General features: G+C 39.7%; 1 protein-coding gene across 1 annotated transcript in view; it reads right to left on the reverse strand.

Moving 5' to 3' along the window:
- Nucleotides 1-26,077, reverse strand: part of LRRC2 (leucine rich repeat containing 2) — a 270,174-nt gene that overhangs the window by 182,645 nt on the left and 61,452 nt on the right. The gene's annotated exons all lie outside the window — the stretch shown is intronic.

Genomic DNA, 26,077 nt, shown 5'->3' on the forward strand with positions numbered 1-26,077 from the left:
TTTTCTCAAAAATTTAAAGAAACAAATGTTTATGTTTTTCTGCTATGAGCATTAAAAAGAAAGATTAATGCAAGATATGAAGCCTCCTGTCTGATATATAATTCATTATTTTGTGATAATACTGTGATCTATTACAATTATCAAACTCAGTTTATCAAATATACATGTTATTTAGTGTGAGTAAGGATTGAGCGACTCTGCCCAGCTTTAGTTTACCAAGGGTTCAGCAAAAAAATTGTAAATTCCTAATTCTGCTGCAAGCTCATTAACGTCATTTTGGTTTAAGTTTACATGAGCAATTGTGATCTGTTGTGGAGCTAATGGTCAAACCACCTTGCCCGGTGGTTGTGGGGGTCTGCGGGGGGCTTATCGGAATCTGGAACCCCCAGGGGACCCCCAGATCCCGGCCCCCCCTATGTGAATTGGTAATGGGGTACATTGTACCCCTACCATTTCACAATAAAAGTGTAACAAATTGTAAAAAAAAAACACAGACACCATTGGGAAAGTCCTTTATTAAAAACAAAGAAATAAAAAAAAGATTCCAACGGTGGTAATCCACTATTTGTCTCCGCTCCAGCGCTGTCGGTATCCTGCGATGGGTGATCTCCTCTCTGGGGTCCAGCGATGAGAAGATCTCCTCTTCATCCAGGTCCAGGATCCAGCGATGATCACCTGTCTCCGCCGGAGACACTCTGGGAATGATGCAGCGGGAGCCAGTGACAGCTCTTATGTAGATGAGGGCGGGGCCACCCATCACGTGAAACCGTCCCCCTCTGACGCAAGAGAAAACCCAGGCTTTCCCAGTGACTTGCAGGTGACACTTTGTGCAGGGACAGTTCTAAGCATGGTAAAACAAGCGCTACTTCACAGGCATACTATACACCCCACCAGGTACAAAATATTTCACTTTTATTGTTTCAAGCATTATTAAAATCACTGCTCCCAAAAAAATTGCATTGATACATGTCCCCTGGGGCAGGACCCTGGTCCCCAAACACTTTTTAGGACAATAACTTGCATATTAGCCTTTAAAATTAGCACTTTAGATTTCAAACATTTGAGTTCCATAGACTTTAACAGGGTTCTAAAGTTCACACAAAATTTTGGTCTGTTTGCAGGTTCTGGTGTGAACCGATCAGGGGGGGGGGTGTGTTCGGCTCATCCCTAGTCAAATAGTATAGAAAGCTGAACACTGTGAAATAATAATCCCAGCATGTCTGAAAGCAAAGGGTATAGTGAGTTAATCTGTTTCTAGAGGAACTTCCAGGTACTCATAGGGGGAAGTTTCTATTGTAGCATATAAATAGATTTTCCCCCTGATTTAAAACTGCTACAGTGACTATCCACTTGCCAACCAGTCACGTACTCTGTACATCAATGGTCTTCAAGTGGTTGTATAGGGATAATGCCTGCAGCTGTTGACAATTTTTTTTTTTAGAGCCAGCAGTCAGGTCTCTTGTAATAGCAATCAAAGTGGCTAACTAGCTGCTCGACTGCTATTACAAGCAGTGAGAGGGGACATTCCTGTTCTCCCACGCCTTCTGTGGTTTACCCTGATTCTCCTGTCCTACCAGGAGACCCAAGCTTCCAGCCGGCCCATCTGCCAGCTGGCTAGACAGTCAGACAAAGCTGGGATTGGCTGTTCAGTATAGTATCCTGAAAGCGATGACATGACATCAGTTCCAGTTTATCCAGGTGTCAACAGTGCCATTTAAAAAAAAAATCTAAATTATTAATCTTGGTATTTTGAATGTTTTTAAGTGCAGAAGAGGGATATTGGGTCTTAGAGAACCCAGATTTTAAAACGTGACATGTTTGTATCTATTTACTCAGTGTAACATCATCTTTTATATTTTACAAAACAATTGGGTTATGTATTGTGTTTTTTACATTCAAATTAAAAAAGATTTATTTGAAAAAACGCTCCATAAACACTGTCTAATACTGACTAATGTGACATAAAGATTGCAAAACCTAACAAGTTATTCTTTAGGGCCTCTGCTTTAAAAGATATAAAATGTTTGGGGGTTCTAAGTAATTTTCTAGCCAAAAATACAAATTGTTACATGTAAACCAAAAGTGCCAGAAAAAGCCTGGTCTTTAAGTGGCTATTAACCAGTTAAGAACCACCCTATAGCAGATTTACTTCTACAGGGCAGCTCTCCTGTGCAGAATCATGTATATATACGTGATTCTGCACCTACGCCTAGGAGGGGCGAGCACCGCCGTAGGGCCGCTTTTGCTCTGATTACTCACAGCAGCGGCCGATCTGCGGGTGTCGGGTACTGGATGTACGCTGGCACCCACCAATCTTCAGACAGAGACATAGAACCGAGCCCTTTCTATGTAAACAAGGCAGATCTATGTTCTGACAGGAGAAAGGCAGGTAATAAAATCCATCACTTCCCTGAGTAAAAGAAGCACACATAGTACAGTAAAAAACTGTCTAGGCACACAGTTAACCCTTTTTCTCGCCCTAGATGTTTAACTACTTCCCAGCCAGTGTCATTAGTACAGTGATAGTGCATATTTTTAGTGTCACTGGTTCCCACAAAAGTGTCAATTAGTATCCGACTGTCCATCACAATATTTCAGTCCTGTTATACAGTAGGTATCACCACCATTACTAGTGTAAAATAAATAAATAAATAAGAATTCCAGTATACATACCATAGTTTGTAGACGCTATAACTTTTGCTCAAACCAATCAATATACAGTAAGCTTGTTAGGATTTTTTGTTACCTAGAATATCTAGCAGAATACATATGATGAAATTAGATTTTTTTCATTGGATATATTTTATAGCAGAAAGTAAAAAAATAAATATATTATTTATTTATTTTCAAAATTGTCAGTCTTTTTTTTTTATAGCCAAGAAAAATAAAAATGCAGTGGTGATCAAATACCACCAAAAGAAGCTCAATTTGTGGAAATAAAATGATATAAATTTTGTTTGTACAGCATTGCATGACCACAAAATTGTCAGTTACAGTAACGTAGTGCCGTATCGAAAAAATGGCCCGGTCATGAAGGGGGGTAAATCTTACAGAGGTCAAGTGGTTAATGCTACAGGGAACACACTGAAGTATTTTTTTCCATGGAAAGGAGTGTTGCCAGCTTTGATGTAAATAGTGATTACTGGAAGTGTCCTTTATGTTAATTATCTATCTTTAACAGATTAAATAATGATAGAAATGTGTCAACCTTAAACTCAGATAATCTGTCACTAGGTTGACATAAATCAGTCTTCGTGTCAGAGTGATATATTGTCGACAATAAAAGGGTAGGACAATTCAACACATGATTGATGTGATTATTTATTTATAGCTGTAATACATATAAAAAAATTTATTGTAATGCTGTAACTTTCTATGCATAAAAGTATAGTGCCACACTAAATTAAATCTCCATTGTATTAAAAATATCGAATAACATTGGGTTAATATTACTTTACATGATTAAAAATGCTTCAATACAAGGAGAAGTTCATCCAACATTTATATTGTACTAGAAGTCAAGCTTGGTATACAACTCCTGGTATTAAATTATATACAGTATGTCTTTGATTCTCATATATTTTCAACAGCAATATTTCCCTGTTTATCTTTCCGTCATCTAATTTTGCAATCTCCATAATGTAAAATTAACTATAACAATTTCATCAAAATCTCAGGCCTCAGGCAACCAATGCCAGGCAAGAAATAAAACAAATGGAGACTCAGTGAAAACAGATAAGTCAGCTGGCAGGAGCTTGCCATCAACACTGGACAGCAGGGATAAAGCCAACAGAGACAGCTTAGGCAGCATGTGAAGAGCCAATAGAGTCAGACTGGGCAGCAGGTTGAAAAGCCAGATTCAAGAGCCAAGTTGAGTTGCAAGACCTCTGGAGCTGAATTGAGGAGCAAGGCCTCCAATGCAAGATCTTTGGAGCCCAGATGGGGAGCAGCACCTCTGGTGCCATGTCAGGATGCACGATAGATGTATGGGCAAGGGTCCTACTTGGCTGTATGAATGAGTTTATCCAGTAGAAAAATTGAATTGTTAATTAGGACTAAAAGAAGGTGAAAAATCATCAGCTACAAAGCTGCCAGATAAAGCAAGCGCAGGCCAGATTTTAATCAGTGGTTTTATCTCATCAAATGTAATGAGTAATGAATGAGTTGGACAAATACTACCAACAAATACTTCAAACAGTTTTTCACTGGATTCATTTTTCAATAGACAGCAGCAATACCTGTTTTCCTTCTTAGCTAGCAACATATAAAACCAAACTAATTAAACAGGCTCACAGATACTCATTGTAGTCAATCTAAATGTTAGGCCTCAGATTTATGTTAAGCTACAGAGTACTGGTAACCTGTTAACTCGTGCAACTGGATATGTCTGAACATACAAGGTATAACATTACCACTCCAGTAAAACCAAGATAGTATATTACGAACACATAGACACATGTGGCATGAAACATAAATAACAACAAAGCACACATGCAAAGTAAAAAACTAAATAAACTATGTACAAATGCAAAAAGAGGAGGGAATGAAATCATGGAAACCCAATAGAGCAAGATCACACAAAAATACAGGGTAACGAGAAGCATACAGGTCAGTAAGAAATAGTACAGGGTTATAGCAGATGCAAAAGAGACAAAATACTTGGTATTCATTGCAGTGAAGCGTAGCGAAATCCCCCAGAACCCAGCTTTAGATGGTGACTAAACAAGCTCTGCTTGAGACACCCGCTGATGGAAACCTGAACCATCCTAGTCTATGAACTATAATGCTGCTAGCAAATATTCTGACTGTATTTGTAATATTTGTATTGAATTTCTGGCTGCTAAGTATAGACCTTGCCTCTTCACAGAATTGACTTTACAATTAGAGGCATTCCTTGTGGCTATTACCGCTGTAAGTGGAGCCTGAGCCATCAGCCTTAATTTGCAAGGCTTTCTGTTTTTTAAGGCATGGTGATGAAGAGGCCTAGGACTGCCTTCTTGTCTAAGGTAGTTTCTGCAGAGCTCTGTGGACTGGCCCTAGGCATAGTAAAGGCTGGAAATTCATCTGACTCCTCTGACGCCAGTTTCCAAAGCTATAGTTGGTTACCAGATAAGGAAGAAGAGGAGGAAAAGGGCATACAACAGCAACTGGCTGCTTTGTGCCTCATAAATTTAAAAAGAGAAAGGCTTTGTCAGATACTTCATTACTTCATGCTTAATGAGCCACTGGTAGTGTGTAAAAAACAAACAAAAAAAAAAACAGCTCCCCCTTTTACCACATCATATTCATGTTGGTGGAGGAGGAGGTAAAGGATGGAGGGTAGTTGGAGTAGAGTGAGGAGGAAGGGGTGAAGGAGGAAGAGGAGAAAGAGTGTGGGGGGAAGAAATCACTTTAGCTTGCTACCTACTATCTCCATGTGGTGGCACCTTTGACTCTCCTTTTGGGCTTCGGTGTACAGCTTTTGTCCATAGGATTTCATGTTTATTTTTTTGTTGCTGTCTACTCTTCCCCTGGCTGTTGAATTTCTACCTACATTTGCTGCTATCTGCCTTTTTTTTCATGGCTGAAGGCTGATCAGTCTATGCCCACAGGTTTTCCCCCCTTCAGCTATGCTTTTAGTGCAGTGAAAATAAACAAATAAATAAAAAAAACATATAAAAAAGTGCAACTGGTTGCTGACAAAGCAGAGGAAATGTGCCTGAGAGCCGGTTCACACACAGGCGGCACGACTTTAGGGGCGACTCGGCAAGGCGATCTCAAGGCGACTTGAGAGGCAACTTGCAAAATGACTTCAGTATTGAAGTAAATGCAAGTCACCCGAGTCGCCCCCAAAGTCGTACAGGAACCTTTTTCTAAGTCGGAGCGACTTGCGTCGCTCCTATTAGAACGGTTCCATTGACTACTATGGACCGCGACTTGAAAGGCGGCTGAGTCGCCTGACAGGTCGCCCCTGTGTGAACCGAACCTCTGTTGTTTGATCAGCCCTATAACTGCATCAATACCAACATTTTTGAAATAAAATAAAAACAATACCTAAATAACAGCTAAAGGCAAAATATTTTTTTTTTTTATATATTTTTTTTGTTTTGGATAGAGTGGAGAGGGATTAAAACACCTGTCAGCTTTTATTGCGGTCTGTGTCCCTGTTAGGGAGAATAAACATCTCTACTTCTCCTGTCCTGTCATTGAATGTGAAAGTAAAAGAAAATCACAAACTGGATTGTCCCCAGCAAAGTAATAGAGGAGAAATCTTCCAATGGGGACACAGATAGCAAAAACGAAACTAACAGGGGTTATGACGCTCCTTTACTCTATCCAAAATGAAAAAAAAAAAAGTTTTGTCTATAGTTCTTGTAAATATGAATCTGGCATTCTGGGCAACTCAGGCCAGAAAATGTAGGATATATAGGGGAGGGGTTCCAGTACTTTCATGCTGTCTAGCCATTGAAAATTGTTTGTTGTTACGGTTTCTGAAGATAACATTTTCCTGTTTTTTTTTCTATTTGATATATTTGTTTTATAAAGGGCTAATGCACAGCTCTTTTTATTTTATATATTTTATATGTTGAGAATAATTGGGGACACAGGGATGGGAGGGGGTTCTAGGAAATGTTTGTCATTTTGAAGTGTTGTTGTCTACAATGGCATGTGGTACTGTGAAAAAAATAAGATCAACAATGATGCTTTGGTTACTTTGTATAAAGTTGGGGATTTTAGTGTTATCTTTTTTTAGTGGCAAAACATACTATCACTTTCAGATCTGTTATGGCTGCTACTTCCACCATTCAATTCAGCCTGTTACCTCTGAAACAAATCAAGTTTCGCAGCCAAAACTAGCCAAAAAAAGAAATTTTTATAGAAAATTAATGAATGATGATGTTGTTTTTAAGCCCAGCTAAATGTATAAGTAAATTTAAAAAAATCAACAACGCATTCAAAATATATAATGCCAGAATACAGTGTCACTAATGCTGTGAAAATCGTACTGTTCCAATACACGATATACAGCTCTAATGCATGTAATTAAAGGGTTGATGTTTTCTCCATGTCACCCTTAAGTTGCATTAAAAGGTCCCTCTCCCCACTGTATGGTATTTTAGAATAATTTTTTGTTTTTTTAAATGTACCCATAGGAGTGCCCAGTGCCCTATGCCCATTTTTTTTTTAAACTTTGCCTATTAATCTTAATACCAGACCAGAATTTTGTATAAATGGTCCCCCCATAAGCCTCATACACACGATCGGTCCATCCGATGAGAACGGTCTGATGGACCGTTTTCATCAGTTAACCGATGAAGCTGACTGATGGTCAGTCATGCCTACACACCATCGGTTAAAAAAACGATCGCGTCAGAACGCGGTGACGTAAAACATAACAACGTGCTGAAAAAAACAAAGTTCAATGCTTTTAAGCATGCATCGACTTGATTCTCAGCATGCGTGGATTTTTAACCGATGGATGTGCCTACAAACGATCATTTTTTTTTCTATCGGTTAGGTATCCATTGGTTAAGTTTAAAACAAGATTGCTTATTTTTAACCTATGGATAAATAACCTATGGGGCCCACACACGATCGGTTTGGTCCGATGAAAACGATCCATCAGACCGTTCTCATCGGTTTGACCGATCGTTTGTACACGGTTAAAAATCCACGCATGCTCAGAATCAAGTCGACGCATGCTTGGAAGCATTGAACTTCATTTTTTTCAGCACGTCGTTGTGTTTTACGTTTTAACCGATGGTGTGTAGGCACGACTGACCATCAGTCAGCTTCATCGGTTAACCGATGAATACGGTCCATCAGACCGTTTTCATCGGATGGACCGATCGTGTGTACGCGGCCTAACTCCTGCCATTAAGTTTAATTACAGTACAAGCACTTCCTGTCTGTTATAGGTTGACAATACCCTGTATCCCTATTGTCCAATTTTGTAGTGATCCTGTCACATGGGCTTCCTACAGAGATTAGTGTTGGTTTCAACACACATTATATGCAGACAAGGCCCTTCGCTGTCACCACTAATAAACTTGTTTGGGGGATGCCCTAAACCTGCACATGAAGTGGCACACTTGTAGGATGTACTCCAGCAAAAGAGTGACATCAAAATAAAAAAATATATATTGTCCCTGAATTACAGTTCTGAACCCCTGCCAGTTTCTGTTTATGACTGTTGATGAGAGATCCCAGGTGACATCAATGATCACATATAGTCACGATGCAAAATAAAAAGCCCAACATATCACTAGAACTTATAGTTATGCTGATTAACAAATAAGTTGACAAACAAAAATGTACAAAATCTACCTCCAGAGAAAATAAATGCAAGCAAGATGCTTGTGCATGGTTATTGTCATAGTTTAATGTTAATAGAAATGATAAACATATTAAAGAGAGAAGCCACAAATTCTTAGCAGGAGCATGTTCCTAAAAAAAAGAAAAAAAAAAGAAGGAAAACGGGTAGATACATTTAAATACATAAGTAGATGGATGAACATATAGTTTATGACACACATATAGCAAACATACATAATACTCACCTTTACTATCCTTTCAGCCTTGCACATTTACTGCCATCCAGGGAATATTTTAGATGCCATCTCTTCTGAAATTACATTTCTTCTGTTATTGCCTTTGGCTCTGAGATAGATATAGCTTTCCATACAGCTGTACCAAATTAATAAAGCTGTCCACATGAATGAATATTTTTTGTCATTTTTAGTCTGTTAATATAACTACACTCTAAAGCCCACTGTAAGTGCTGTCCAGATACATTTTTACGTGTGGAAAATGGCTGCAAAAAAGAAAATGACATGATTCAGTGCTTTCTATATGGTGGAATGTATCATTAGGCATACCCAATACTCTTTTCTATTGAGTTGGATAAACATGTCCCTCGAAACTGTGCTATTCTAAATCAACACTATGCCATAATATATAAGTTGAAAAAATGTTAGCACCAATATACAAAATGAGAAGAATGCAAGGTTTCCTAGCACTCAGCAGGACCCCATGGAATAGTACAAAGGGCCATGGTTTGCTCTCTTACTCTCTCTATATCGAATTGCAGGGTTGCCATCAGTGAATTTAACTGTTTTTTCCCATAGCAACAAGCCACAATTGGTCTAAAGTGGCGGGCACTCAGCCCGTGCCTTCTGTTCCTATTTAAACCAGCTGCCTTCCTGCTCTGCCTCAGCTACTCTGGACAAGACAGTGACTCAGTAACATGTGAGACCCCACTCACCTCAGGATAGAAAGCCTCCTTGGCTGCCTCATACCGGGAGTTCCAGTGGAGAGGAATGACTGCTGTGCTGTCTCCAGGTGGATTCCAATGCCCCTTTTGCTCCAGAGCCACCATAGGATATCCTGGCCAATATGGAGGACATCCCCTTGGACATGTGCAGTCTGCTCCGCCACGCAGGAACAAAAATTGTTTCTGGACAGCCGCACTCTGAACAAGTTGTAGCCTTTATTAAAAAAAGGACAGCACTACAAGTCACAGCAACATAAAATAAAACCAGACTTTTGACGCGTTTCACACTGAAACTAGTGCTTAGTCATATGACTAACCACTAGTTTCAGTGCGAAACGCGTCAGAGGTCGGGTTTTATTTTATGTTGCTGTGACTTGTAGTGCTGTCCTTTTTTTAATAAAGGCTACAACTTGCTCAGAGTGCGGCTGTCCAGAAACTATTTTTGTTCCTGCTTTGCTAAGTGCATTGCCTGCACCTGAGTTGTCTGCAACAGAGGATAATCATCTGGGTTCCCACCTGGAGCGGCTACTCCCTTTAGTCTGCTCCGCCACTAGGGTCATTTTTAATATTACTGACCCTAATTTAGAGGTTAATTCCCTGGCTAATCTTTTAAATAATTTGCAAGGGGCTGATTCTTCTATCAGCTATGCTTTCTTGGTGTGCTTTTCTACTGTTTATGAGTCATTTGGCATTTGTATGAAGCAATTGATTTCTCCCAAACACTTTTAGGCCTTTTTGCCTTTGCAACAAGAGTCATCCCAGTAGTTAGGATATTCTTGAGGCGGACAGGTGAAGGAGGTTTTAACAATTTGAGACGAATTCTAAAATTATTTCAAAGGTTCCACAATATGGCAATTGGTATTTGTTGATGACTCCACTTTAGGTTTCTTTATGAATGATTCTAGATCTTTTAGTTTGTGTGTCTTTTTTGCCAACCATTGGTGTGCTTTGGAATGGTATGCTAAGTGGAAAACTCCTGAAATCTTGTGCAACCTAGTTTTGTTAGAGCTCTTGCTGTTTTTACTGGTCTTTTGGCATGACATATTTCAGAACCACCTAGTCTTATTACACACAGAAAATAAGGGCATGTTATTCACTATTATCTGTTTTATCTTCTAAATCCGAGTTAGTTATCAAATTACTCAACTTTTTTGGTACTTCATTTCTTGAAATACAATATATGGTTGAAAGCTAAACACATATCTGGTATTAACAATAATATTGTAGATGCTTTATCTCATTTGCCGTTCATAAGATTTTGCCTGCTGGCTTAAGTGGACCCATCCAGTTTCCCTTGCCCAGATTTCATCTGAAGCCTCATACACACGACCGGTTTTCTCGGCAAAAACCAGCAAGAAAACTGCTTCTTGCCGAGAAAACCGTTTGTGTGTACGAGCCTTTCAGGTTTCTCGTCTGGAAATCTGGCCAGAATCTCGACGAGAAAAAAAGAGAACCTGCTCTCTTTTTTCTCGTCGAGATTCTTGTCGGCCTGTTTCCCGACGAGAAACCCGAGAGTGTGTTTACTTACCTGTCGCCGTGGAAACCCGCGCATGCTCGAAATGACTTTGACGCATGCGCGGTAGCTTCCACGGTATAGGTAGGGTGAAGCAAGATGGCGGCGACGGCATCGAATGTGACGAGCATATTGCTCGTCGTATGCGATAACATCACCGCGTTCTTGCCTTTCAAGAGAACCGCGATTCTTTTGAAAGGTCAGTGTGCACCCTCGGGCGGCAAGAGATTCTTGCCAAGAATCTCGTCAGGGAAAACAATGTTTTTTTCCCGACGAGATTATTGCCCGTGTGTACGAAGCCTTAGGCTTGATTTGGGATTGACGTAGTCCTTTCTCATAAATTCAATTGTATCCAAACCTTGGGAAGATTACCTTAATTCTTGGGATACATTTTTTTCTTTCTGTTCCACCATCATTTAATTCATTTAAATTTTTGTCCTGCCTCAACTCACAACATTTTAGCAGGTGTATCATGTGTTCTTATTTCAGGCCTTCCTGCATTATCATCTTTTTACCAGGTTAAGCAAGTCCTCAAAGGATTGCAGGGGTCCTGTCCAAACTATGTATAAAAGACGCCCGTTTCTATTGACCTTCTAGTTAAACTTATTTCAGTTTTTGACCATTTTTTGCTTTTTGCCAGTTAAAGTATTGTGTTTTCATGCTGCTTTTACTTTGGCATTTTTTGGAACTTTAAGGCTAGGGGAATTTACAGCTCCCAAAAAAGCCTCTAGCTCATTCCCTCTAAATTCAGATGTTTGTAAGTTGGATAGAAAAAAAAATGTTTATGGGAATTGGATGTGTAGAGCTGCCAACATTCTTAATGCATGAATAAGCAAAAAATAGTATGTGTTTATGGAAGGGGGGCGCCCTATAAATTCAATTCACAGCTACCTGAAACGTTTTAGTTGGCTGTGAATTGAATTTATAGGACGCCCCCCCTCCCTTTATGCTATTTTTCAGACATGCACTAGTTGTGCAGATGCCCTCTTTTGAGACTATGAGGACACCACAACTGGTGCGATTAGGAGAATTTTTCATTGTGTGATGTATCTTGTGCAGCAGAAGCGTGCTGCCATATCATTTTCCCCATCTACTGCGTGTATATATTATGTATAAAATATTTTTGTGCATGCAATGCTTTTTCTTTCTGTTTTGTTCATATGTTCTTTATTTTTATATATATTTTTGTTTTTGTTTATGTAACACTTAATATTAATTTTTCCTTATAGTTCTTCCATTTGTACACACACTGGCTGCGATTGTTCCATTTGTCCACTGGGAGGCGCATGGGGATGATAGAAGTCTTTCTGTCTCCGCCTGAGCCTTGTGTGCAGGAAGGAGCCCCTACCTGTCCTCGCTATGTTTCTTCCTGTTTGCCGGTGACGCGATGGCGCGTGACGTCATTACGTGTGTCTCCATTGGAAGATTTACCAGCAATATCTGTTCCTGTGACAGCTGCACAGATTTCACTTTCCCATCACCTTTCCCAGTGACAGTTGTCATGAACCCAGATAGAGAAAATTAACTCAGCAGCAAGGACAAGTCAGAAATATAATCCTGACAGAGATTCTAATGCCCTGTACACACGATCGGTTCATCCGATGAAAACGGTCTGATGGATTTTTTCATCAGATGCATTTTTTCATCAGATATCCGATGAAGCTGACTTTCATCAGTCTTGCCTACACAGTTAAAAAAACGATCGTGTCAGAACGCGGTGATGTAAAACACAACGACGTGCTGAGAAAAATGAAGTTCAATGCTTCCAAGCATGCTTCGACTTGATTCTGAACATGCATTGATTTTTTAACCAATGGATTTCCCCACAGACGATCGTTTGTTTTTTTATCGTTTTTTTAACCATCAGATAATTTTAAAACAGGTTCTACGTTTTTTCACCGATGGGAAACAAAACGATGGGGCCCACACATGATCGGTTCGTCTGATGAAAACAGTCCATCAGACCGTTTTCATCAGACGAATCGATCGTGTGTACGCGGCATAACACTCCTCTTCTCATTGCAAAAAAAAAAAAAAAGTTTTGTCTGGACATACACTTTAAATAGTTTTGCCTAGATATAAACAAGCAGGAATTGAAACTCCATATACAGCCCATGCTCCCAATAACCCAAGGAATTCATTTATGGATTAACACATAGGCCCCAGCACTGTTTTACCTTAGACAAGGTTAGGTTCACATTAAAACATTAACCCCCTAAAAGTAGTTGCTATATATATGTAGCACTACCCCTAAAGGAGATGCTGGTTTGTTTTGGGTGGCACGTTACCTCGTGGCTCCTTCGCCGTCCTAGGGGTGTATAGTGAATATAGCAGTAATGGAACTTCCACGACAGGTGTCTTTTTCTGTGCTCTTTATTACCCAGCCGGGTAAAAACATTAAAACTTGTGATGAAGAGTAGAGATGAAGTAGAAGGAGAAATAGCAGACTCAGGCGTAACAACAGGGAAACAGTCCTGCTTCCAACAATACTTTGTTTTCTTTGCCACTCTAGCTGGAGTGGGTATAGCGTACCTGGACAAGCCTCTCTCACTGACCTGGCAGCTAGAGTATCACTCGGAACTTGAAGGAAAAGTCTCTGCCACAGACCCTCCTGAATTGGGCTCAGGGAAAAGCCTCTGCCACAGGCCCTCCCTGTGATTATAATTACGGAGATGATCCTCCTTCTGATAGAATTGCGCCTGGATCTCCTTCAGATAGTTTCACATACCGACTGAAAGGTGACCAGCCTCTCAGTGTCCGACCCCCAATGGTCCCCGGTGGTTTGTCGAGACCCTATTGGATCGCCAGCCTCTCATTGGCTCTCCTCAGATGGACTCCCCACCGAACAGCTATCTCTCTTGGGATCTTCAGAATTGGGAACCCAGTCGACTACTGGGCTCCCCGCCACAGCTCAGTTGTTCCGGACCAACATGGTCCCAGAACCAGGAACACCGTGTGGCACGTGCACCCCGGCCTGGAAGGCCATTTTTCGCCGGGGCGCCATGATGCAGTTACCCTAAAGGTGGGTGCCGCACTTGAAGAAGAACCCAGACCAAATGACGTCTGTCACATAAATACCCTCCCCTAGCATGCACAGCAAGGAAAACCCCTCCTGATAGGCTGTTGGGAAAGAGCACCCAAACCTCGACTCCACTGCTGCCACCCATCACCCTGGGGTGGGAACTACACCCCAGCAACAATAGACAGCCCACAGCCAAGCTGAGACAGAGACCTAGTTTTGAACATAATAATTGGATCAGAGTCAGTTAACACTCTGATCCCACTCTAAATTTAACTAGCACCGGTACTTTTAAGTAACCAGGCGCTACAGTGTATGTATATATATATATATATATATATATATATATATATATATATATACTGTCTACCTTGGCCTGCACTTAAAAGGTTGAAGGCTCATTTCACAATGGCAATCTTTTAATAATAAATTCTGTTTAATGTGTGAGACTGAGCTTTCATCTTCAGAGATATATATTCTGAATAGTTATAGTGCAGAGTCTGCATTTCATAGTGCTCAGGTATCTCTACTCAGCGTACCTGTCATAAAGGGGATTTGTTTAGTAATACAGTGCACTGTTTTAGCATCATTTTCATGCTGAATATTTCCATCCAAGAAAATAAATTGCTGCAATAATTTTGGTCAGTATATTGGAAATGGTCAACTAAATCCTAGTTATACATTTAGCTGTCACATCTATATGCAAGGGTGAAAGTGAAGATATTTTCAGATCAATGTTGTTTTATATATAGAAGTTCAATTTATCATTCCTATTGCCTAATATTATTTATGTCTAAGGCTATTTCCCTGTGTGTTAAAAAATGAACAGGAAAGCTCCCATTAAAAAACTAATATGCTTAAGAATATTTGATTTTCACATCTAATCTTCTTCACCCTCATGTCAGCTTGGAAACCTCCAGATAGAATATTTTATGGTGTTTTAGGACAATCTTTCATGTTGACCCTGAGGGACTTGTCATTCTCAAGAACAGATATTAATCTGTCTCAGAAATATTGCATGGCAAATACTGTGGAAAAGTTTGTATAATTTATGTAGTATTAATGCAATTTTAGTGTTGCAGCAGAAGCTTTAAAAAGATCTAAAGCCATAGAAAAAAAATAATAATAACATGACAAACTAGCAACTAGGACACCTCTACTATTTAGAACTGAAGATAATTTTATTTTAATTTCAGCTTTCCTTTAAAACATTTATTGCCTACAGCACAATCCCTCCCTAGAGCATGAGCTCTCTGATGTTCTGTCCAAAAAAGAAACTTTCAATTGAAAGCTAAGCAGTTGTTTGCTACCGGCAAATCATTGATCTGTATAGTTTCTTTTAAGCATGTTATACAGTATGTTTCATAATATGTAACAATTAGGTTATGCTTATAAATCTCGGCTGATGCACCATATTGTTTATTTTTTAATTCTTGTCTGCTTTTGCCATGGTAAAATGATTTTATAAGCCCATTTGTTGGCTAGATAAGTTATCTCTGAAGCAGCATAAGTTTATGAAAGCATTATTGCATTAAAATAAATATATATGCAGCACAATCAGATGCATTTTAATTGAATGTATAGTATAGTGCTTTAATGAGCAATTTGTATATCACACAACATCCTAGAGGTTGATTTAATAAATTAGTACTATTTTCTTCTGTAAAATTAAAAAAAAATATATATGTTTTTAAGTTATACTGCACATGATTCATTGTTTGATATCAACACTGCATCAGTGGCATAGCTCCCAGCTGTTCCTAAGTTGATCTATCCCTCTCTTGCAACCAAATCTCTTTATCCATCTTTCCTCTTCAGTTGTCCTTGTTTTTGATCTAATGTTCTAAAAGATAGTTATAGAATATTAAAGTAGAAGTCCATTCAAATACTGTCTAAGCTTAAACCTGCTCCCACCTCCATTCTAAGCCTTATACTAACTAACCTGTAAAGTTTAGATGTGTATACTTACCTATTCTGAAGGTGCTCCACTCTGGTCACATGATCTCGACAGCAACCACCTTCAGTGAAGAGGAGAGATTGTCAAGAACAGCTGCAATGCCTATGCGATGATGTCACCCATAGACACTATGGGGCATCCGTTGTTGGCTGTCTCTCTTCTACACTAAAGCCGACGCTGGGAACCAATCATGGGAGCTTAGTTGGTATTTGGCTGGACTTCTGCTTTAACTATGAAATATGTTATACTACACTAAATACTTCCAAATATCACACTAAATAATGTGATTAACTAGTCTTTCCATATTTTTTTCTCCTGTTGCCATCCACATAACACATATGGGCTTTATCGCCCATATCGCCCACATGTTGCATACTGTATGTACACTGGGCATCTGATGTTTCTGTGTGTAATCGGCGCCTAGCGCCGTAATGTGTTCCACGCTGGAGCGCGGCGACCGCGCAATGACATCATCGCCTGCCGCAGTGTGCGTTCCAGCCTGGAACGCGGAAGTGCCGAATGCAATCAGCTGCATTCGGCACACATGCTGTTCTACTATAAACAGAACGGCATGTATGATACACGCCATTCTATTATTTCAGCCGTAGCTCGGTCATGCTACAATCCTGCTGCCAGCGCTCTCCACGCTACAGATCAACCTTACCAGGAATCTCCATGCCAATATAGCTATCATGCTATCTACCTCCAGACAACCATTCCTGCTGGTGACCTAAGAGGAATTCCTTGCTGACACCCTACACTATGGAATCCCTTGTCTCAAGCCCTTCAAACGGATAAGTAGCACATGTTTTACTTGTGGTGCTTTAGGAAGATCTGCTACGTGAGAGAGAGATGATGATGGAGAGCCCCCAAACTCCTGTTTGTGTGGAGTGACGCTTGGGGTCCAATACTGAATTCTCACATACAGAAGTACATTGAAGTTCCTTGCTAGCCGCAGTTGTGGTTCACTCCCGTTCACCAGAGCTATTACACTGTGCTTAGAGTGTGTTCACAACATACTCCCAGCACAGAGATTAAGCTGTCAAACACAGGTCTCAGTCCCCACTAATTATCGGTATCTGGCAGGACCAGCTAACGATCATGTGACCACTGTGATAACCAATCGCAGTGGTTACATGATAGCCGATCCTTCCTGCCCCCCAGAAGTACCGATGCCAGGGCTGGGCAGGAAGAGGTTAAGGTGAATACTCCAACTGATACCAACAGCTTCAGGTTAGATTTGTTCCTGCTGACACCTAATGATGATAAAAATATGTGGCTTATGACATTCTACTGACGCCAACAATGGGACCTATTTTGCTATACCACTAATATCAATAATGAGGTTTATTTAAGGCATGAGTTTTTTTTGCACCTGTCTCTGCAAGGGCACCATGAAAACAGTTGTTTTCTATGTGCCCTATTCATACCACAAGGTTGTTGTCACGTGAGTTTTTCTTCTGCACAGAAAAAATATGCACATGACACCAGTGTTGTGGTGTGAACAATACACATGTGCCCTTAAAGAGACAGGTGCTGAAAATTCCATTTCTCTGCACATGGTGTGAACAAGGCATAATAATCCTCTGACACCAACAATGAGGTTTATTTTATCCCAATACCACAATGACGTTGGGATTTATATTTTGCCACTGACACCAATGATTGGCATTCATTTTATTCTATAGATACCAACAATGGGACTTATTTTACTCACATCAACACCATAGTTGTGATATTTTTACTTTCACTTTCCCTTCTGTGTCTGAATATGAGGCTGTGTCTTTCCTTGTTATTTCCTAATGTTACCAGGGGTAGGTGTGTCTTTTGCCTACATACTTTGTGCCTAAATATCCCTCTTTCACGTGTCAAAAAGTTGGGTGGTTTGTAGGGAAATAAGTGTTATAAATAATACTCTAGTTCATGATCCCCTTCCGTCATGATCCTGAGCCTGCTAATTGTAATGCCCCCTGATCAATGTTCTCTATTACCATTGGATGGAGCTGTGACAATTACTGGTAATATTTAAAAAAGTGATAAAAAGTGATAAATTCTACTAACAAATGTAACTTTACAAATAACAACAATTGTAATATTCTGACTTTAGCATCTGTGTAAAGAGGATTGGATCACCGCTACTCCCAACCAGTCCAGGTGAATAAGGCCCGGTTCACACTTGTGCGAGTTCATAACGAATGTAATGCGTCAAAAACACTTTGAATTTGCATGTCATCCCTAAAGTCATTGTTTTCAATGACGGTCGTTCACATATATGCTTTGCGATTCCTCTACGAATGCAATAAAAAAAGGGTCTCGTCCAACTTTACTGCGTTGCGTTGCGAATTTAGTCTCCATAGAAATTAGTGTAAATTGTTCTGGAATCGCAATGATGGTTCACATATGTGCGAATTCCACCACGCGATTCTCCACAAAAAAACAGGAAGTACACAGGAAGTTAACACTATGATTTCATTGGCTAGAACATTAATCGCAGCTATGTCCTACTCCTGAAATTTGCGTTAAAATTTGCACCTTTAGAATGGACAAAAAATGGACCAAATTCACAGTGCATCAGTGTGAACCGGGCCTTAACGATAAACAGTCGCCTTGGCCTACATGTCTCCACTAAACCATAAACGTCGGTGTATGGTTTGGTGGAGACACGTAGGCTGAGGCTGCTGTTTATTGTGTGATCCTTTCCTCTTTACTTTTACTAACCCCTTGGATTGGTATTAGGACATGCCTGCACCCCATGTTCTGGGACACAAGGATATGCTTTCACCTCTAGTTTGAGCGGTGCCAAAAGCAATCAAACATATAGCACCTATGTATTGTACAATATCCTTCAGGTTTAGTAACAGCTATTATGGGCCAGATTCACGTAGAATCGCGGCGGCGTAATGTATCGTAGATACGTTACACCGCCGCAAGTTTTCATCGCAAGTGCCTGATTCACAAAGCACTTGCGATGAAAACTACGCTGGCAGCCTCCGGCGTAAGCCCGCGTAATTTAAATGGGCGTGTGCCATTTAAATTAGGAGCGCTCCCGCGCCGGACCTACTGCGCATGCTCCGTTTCGCAATTCCCGTCATGCTTTGCGCGCAGTGACGTCATTTTTTCGAACGGCAACGCGCATAGCGTAATTCCGTATTTCCGGTCGGCTTACGCAAACGACGTTCATTTTTAAATTTCGACGTGGGAACGATGGCCATACTTTATACATCAATACGATTGCTGTGTAAAGTTAGGGCACCCAAAACGACGACTAACTTTGCGACGGGAAACTAGACTAGCGGCGACGTAGCGAACGCGAAAATCCATCGTGGATCGCCGTAACTCCTAATTTGCATACCCGACGCTGGTTTACGACGCAAACTCCCCCCAGCGGCGGCCGCGGTACTGCATCCTAAGATCCGACAGTGTAAAACAATTACACCTGTCGGATCTTATGGATATCTATGTGTAACTGATTCTATGAATCAGTCGCATAGATAGAAACAGAGATACAACGGCGTATCAGGAGATACGCCGTCGTATCTCTTTTGTGAATCTGGCCCTTAGTGTCTACCTAAAGGCCTACTAAAATAATCCATCCAATCTCACATTATATAGTTGTTGATACATTTTAAAGGTAATTGTACAGTAAGATAATAAGTTGCGTGGTCAGCTTGAAACATATATATATATTTTTTTTTATTTGATTGTGAATTATTTAATGTTGTAACAAAGTTCAGTTTCATTCACGTGACCATTCGCAATTCAGGATATTTAGTACTGATGCATACAATATGCTGCAGGCTCTGAGTAATGGCACATGACTTGACATTTGAAAACATTAGGGAATTCAAGCATTTTCAACAAGCCTGGTCATTTTTTATTTAACTGTGGTGTCCCAAGGTTAACTGCTACAATCATTTCCAACTTATACATTTACAAACATATCCAAAGTCATATCAGATTATTTCCAAGCATTATACATGCATTAAAATATATTTCCATGTATATTTTGAAAATTATTTTGATGAATGTGTAAACAATGATGAAATATTAGACTTATAAAGAAAAATGTTTGTTTCTTTCGGTGCTTCATCTTTTTACTTCTCTGTAAAAATAGACCGTTTCCATGATAGGCAAAGGGTAATTTTCCAATATTCTTGGCAGTGAGAATATCATTTCCTTGCAGCTTTCCTCTGCTCTTACTCCTCACAACTCAACTACAGGCATGTCAAACTCTGGATTTAGTTGTCATTTTATGTTTGACAAATTGAGAGTGTTGCTTGGCTTCTTATTTTGGATACTGTTGTAACATTATTATGTCCCTTTACATTACAAAAATGGTATTCATATGTAGGGAAATGTGCGTGGATTATTGTGTGTGTCTGAGTGCTTGCTCTTAAAAGAATGGTCTTGTGATTATTGAGGAAAATATTTAAATACATTTTTTTGTGCCCGAAGTTCAGTTTTAATGTTAAATTGATGGTATGAGTATCTGGTTGTCTGTCTAGTCAAAGTAATAAAGTGATTCAGCGCTGGAAAATAGATAAATAAAACTAAATTGCAAGCCAGCACTGCAGATATAATCCAAAAAATATCTCAAAGTGAATAAATAAATAAATAGTGCAGCGCAAATACATAAATCTAAAAATACAAATTATAATACAATTTAATAAATAGAGTCCATAAAGTGCAAAGTGATAAAATTGCTACGAAAAACACAATAGTGATAAATAGTGCAGAAATCTTCATCAGATCTGTGACCCATAGGACAGGATTATCCTCCACCAAGGCTAATGGATGGCCTCTCACCTCAACACTTCGACCTGTGGCTAGGTCAAAAGGCAAAAAACATATCCTCCAAAGAATAAATGATCATCAGCTTTCATGGGCTCAACTCCAAAACGTCCACCAGATGGAACCAGCAAGCAATAAGCAACACTCTCCCATAAATCATGCAATGGACCGGAAAAGAGTAAAAACAATCTAAGTGCTCTCCGCTTAAAAAGTTTATTTAAAACAAAAACAAGAATAAAAACCACTCACATTATCCTGCACTCTAAGCCAAGTGCAGGGATGACAGCTAGTACCGGAGCTCAGCGTCCGGATCAATGGATACAGCGTGTGAAGGTCTCTGTGAGGCAAACGCGGGTGACGTTGACGTAGCTCCTCCCCCTCGTACGCGTTACGTCCCAGTGTGGGCGGGACTTCATCAGCGCGGGGCGGGGATCAACGTGAACGTCCCGCAGCACAATATATACGATGCAGTTGCCATAGCAGCACCAACAAGGGCCTATTAACTAGCGCCATCTTGTGTTTGCAAAGCAAAACACCAGACATAAGGTGATATTAAAACCTAAGGAGCAAAGTTACATTGGGCAATATAATTAAAAAATAAAAAGATAGCCTATGATTAGCGCCATCTTGTGTATATAAACAAAACACCAGACAGAGGATACTTAAATCCTAAAGGACAGTAATCAGGCAATCAAATTTAAAATAACACAAATTAATAAAGGATTAAAATTAAAAAGACGTCATCAGCTTTTACCTCACTTAAAACCATACTTAACATCACATATTCACAATATATAACTGCGTCAACATTTATACAATACAAGGGCAGTTAAAGCTAAATAAGCATTTGAATGTAAATATTAAATAAAAAATTTAATAGCATCCAAATAAAATTCAGATATCAATATTACAACATAATCCCCAATACACTTCTCAACGATTAGATATAAAACAAGATGGCGCTAGTTAATAGGCCCTTGTTGGTGCTGCTATGGCAACTGCATCGTATATATTGTGCTGCGGGACGTTCACGTTGATCCCCGCCCCACGCTGATGAAGTCCCGCCCACACTGGGACGTAACGCGTACGAGGGGGAGGAGCTACGTCAACGTCACCCGCGTTTGCCTCACAGAGACCTTCACACGCTGTATCCATTGATCCGGACGCTGAGCTCCGGTACTAGCTGTCATCCCTGCACTCGCCTTAGAGTGCAGGATAATGTGAGTGGTTTTTATTCTTGTTTTTGTTTTAAATAAACTTTTTAAGCGGAGAGCACTTAGATTGTTTTTACTCTTTTCCGGTCCATTGCATGATTTATGGGAGAGTGTTGCTTATTGCTTGCTGGTTCCATCTGGTGGACGTTTTGGAGTTGAGCCCATGAAAGCTGATGATCATTTATTCTTTGGAGGATATGTTTTTTGCCTTTTGACCTAGCCACAGGTCGAAGTGTTGAGGTGAGAGGCCATCCATTAGCCTTGGTGGAGGATAATCCTGTCCTATGGGTCACAGATCTGATGAAGATTTCTGCACTATTTATCACTATTGTGTTTTTTGGAGCACTTTTATCACTTTGCACTTTATGGACTCTATTTATTAAATTGTATTATAATTTGTATTTTTAGATTTATGTATTTGCGCTGCACTATTTATTTATTTATTGTCTGTCTAGTCACACACACACAAAATATTATTTTAAAGCAGAAATGTAGGCATGTTTAATATACACACTTTTAACTTAGTTAAAGTGGTTCTAAAGGCTTTAAGGTTTTTTACCTTAATGCATTTTATGCATTACATGAGAAGTACAGCCAAAGCTTGTTTGACTTTACTTCTCCTGTGGATCACAGGAGTGCAGTTAATTTTGCACTTATGTGACCCGTTTTCAGCAGACAGGGGGCTGAAGCTTGCTGTCAGCTGATGTCACAGAGCTGGTCCAAGATTGGGAAAGATCACGACCATATGCCTAGACCAGCACCCGGCTCAGCCTCTCAGTGAGCCGATATAAAGCCTGAGCTGGCCGCTTCTGCCCCCTCCACAACCCAGTGCTCCAGTGAACTCTCTGAGAATTGAGCGATCGCCAGTGTTTGCCTCAGTCTTAGAGACGCTGGGGGACAGATGCAGCATCGTATCAATGTTGCATCCACCTAAGTAAGTATGATTCCCCCCAAAAAACTTCCCATACTTATTTTTTAAGGTAAAATAACCTTCTGGGTGCAGCTCCCCCCAGCCTTTGCTTAAAGGAGTTGTAAAGGAAATTTTTTTTTTTTGCCTAAAATTCATGTCTGCAAGGTAGACAGACAGAATAGTGTAATGATTCTGTTAAAAAACAAGTAAATATCTATTAAATTCCTTCATCTATATCACCTCCGGCGTTCTAGTTTCTGTTCTCTCATTTACTTCCTGGTTTGCATCGCTCGTTCATGTAAGAACTACATTTCCCAGTATGAATTGCGGCACGCCCAGTAATTCACACCTCCTTGAAGTCTCTAACACGTAGAGAGCGTCCTGCCGCACAGATGTAGTTCCCAGGAGGGGGTGAGCACGTTACTGGCCACCGCAGTAAAGCCTCCCAGCAGGAAGTGAACAGAACAGAGAAGAAATAGAGCAACTTCTGAGCAAAAACGAACAATGAGGAAGGGAAAAGAGGAATGTCTGCAGGTAAAGGATGCTTATTATGAAAAAAAAAATCCTTTACAACCCCTTTAAAATTACCTGAGCCCCATCTCGATCCAGCTATGTGCATGAGAGCAGCAGCTCTCCCAGGTCTCTTACTTCTGGTGCTATCTTTTCAATGGCTCATGCTACTGTCAATCACAACCAGTGAGCCAATAAGAAGGGATTGGGGGACAAGGCTGTGCCATGCTCTGTGTGTGAATTGACACACAGAGAGCACAGCTCGGGAGCAAGCCTGCTCGAGTGCTTCCATAGCAAAAGGCTTTCTACTGGAGGCAAAACCACTGCACAGAGCAGGTAAGTATAACATGCTTTTTCTTTTTTTAAATGGTTTGCTTTAGAATCACTTTAAATATGAATTTAAAAAATGCTAAAATGTATTTTAAAATATAACTACAGTCTATCTTTATATTAGCCTCTAGGAAACAAAGGGATATGTATATGACATTACACCTGCTTCAGATCAATCCATAAATAGCCAGTCTAGCAGAACAGAGACAGTTACAGGCTGGGTCATGTCTTCAACGACATCCATTAAAAAAAGGAAAGCTCACATATTGGTTGATTTACTAAACACAAATATGTTGTTCACTTTGCAAGGGAAGTTACACAGGAATGTTTCCTGTTTAGTGAATGGGGTAACATTTTAATTTACAAATAAAACACAATCATGTGTAAGGACATTTTTAAAAACATTTTTTTGCTAGCACATGATTGGATGATGGCAGCTGTAGCTCAAACAGAGGCCAAGATGGCAGCTTTCTTGGCTGAAAATTATAGAGAGTTTAGTTTTGCTTTCATGTGAAAGTTAGCCTAAATTGCAAAAGTAAAAATTAATTGAATATAAATAATCAAAGCATGAGAAACTCACTCAGACATAAAAGTATCTAAAAGCAAATAAGTAAAAATATATATATAAAACATATAAGTGAATACATGGAAAAAAAGGAACCAATAGTCCATATATGAATGATTGGTGTATATATGACACCGTGTAATCTAAGCTAGTCCATAAACCACAAGGGCGTGAATCTGATGCCGCGTACACACGGTCGTTTTTTGTCTTTCAAAAAAACTTTGTTTTTTCTCATGAAAAAAAACGACGTTTTTCAAACTTCATTTTAAAAAACGACGTTGCCTACACACCATTGTTTTTTCAAAATGCTCTAGCAAAGCGCGGTTACGTTCAGCACGTACGGCGGCACTCTGTTCCATTTAAGCTCCCGTCATAACTTGCTTCTGAGCATGCGCGGGTTTAAATACGTAGTTTTAAACGTCGTTTTAGCCCACACACGGTAATTTTTTATGACACAAAAAACAACGTTTTGAAAAACGACATAAAAAATTGAAGCATGTTCGAATTTTTTTTGTTGTCGTTTTTCAGAAGACATAAAACAAAGTTTTCCCCACTCACGGTCATTTTAAATGACGTTTTTAAAAATTTTGTTTTTTTTTCATCACAAAAAAAAGACCGTGTGTACGCGGCATCAGTGGTCCTTCTCAACACCAAGACAGACTTTTGAACCTCCACCACATAAAGTGCATAAAGTTGTATGTTTTAATATTTTTTTTTATTGTTAAATAACTAATATATATTTTTTTTTTTACATATACTTTTGTAAAATGGTCTTTCTGTTACTGACTTGTCATTTTGACAGCCAAGGTTCCCATCTGCTATTTATAGCAATTTGAGGAAACAGATGTTCATACTCGGTTCTGGATATCTGGCAAATAGGCTGTTTAGTTTGGAAGGGAAGTTGCACTTTTCAATTTAGTGAATGAGGTGAAGCCTTGTTGACTTCTATCATCCAATCAAGCCCAAGCAAAAATCCTGTTATTTGTAATTTTCCTTACAAGTGATAATTAATTCTTTGCAAAGTTGAATGTCACCACAATTACTAAGCTCTGGGGAAAATTCCCTTACAAAGTGCAAATTCCTTTCCAAAGTGAATATACTATTCGACTTTAGTAAATCAGCCCCATTGCACTTGTGTAGCCAGGTTTGCTAGTGACTTCAGATGCTCTTTACCTGTGACAAAAGGAGGCTTAAATGAATTGCCTGCAATGCTGACCTGCAGTGTCCATTTTGGGGAAGACCATGAACAATGCTTGACTATGGAGTGTCTCTAACCCTGGGGATAGCCATTTTGGGTGAACTGATATTTATGTATGACTGTATAATCCCCCATCCTCATGGCTCGATTCTAGATCCAAAAAATACCATGTGACAGAGCCCCAAACATAAGTGTTAGACAAACCAATAGTATTGGGTTGTTTTTCCAAATGTGGAATTCCTCCCAGTGGCCAATAGTCAGGTTGGCATAGCTGGGCGCAAAACTCATACCCATAGAAGTGCCTTGTAGTTGAATATAGTATTTGTTTTCAAAAATGAAATAGTTATGCTCAAGGCAAAACTGTATGCAATCCAAGATAAAATGTGCCTGAGTATGATGAAGATCAGAATAAGTAGTAAGGAAATGGCAGAGGAGAGAGAGACCAATCTCATTAGGGATAAAGGTATCTTGTGAAGAGGGTTATTATCCAGGTATACCCAATGGTAGGATGAAACCCAGGTATATCCCCCAAAAATATCCAAGAACTGCAAAGAACCTCTCATGTCGGAGGGAAGAGATATAGTCCACATACTGGCAAAGGCAATTGGTTAGACTCTCCATGGAAGTGATGATTGGCCTACTGGGGGGGGGGGGGGGGTTGGGGTTCACTTAAAGATTGTAAAAAATACCACTGTCCCGTGATTACAGATCTGTGTATGTGTAACACATTATCACTTTTATACATCAAGCCCCTTTCATACTGAGGTGCTTTTCAGGTGCTTTCATGCTTAAAAAATAATATTTATTAGAAAGCTCA

This window comes from Rana temporaria, chromosome 1 (genome assembly GCF_905171775.1).
Source record: "Rana temporaria chromosome 1, aRanTem1.1, whole genome shotgun sequence".
NCBI classification, from domain to species: domain Eukaryota; kingdom Metazoa; phylum Chordata; class Amphibia; order Anura; family Ranidae; genus Rana; species Rana temporaria.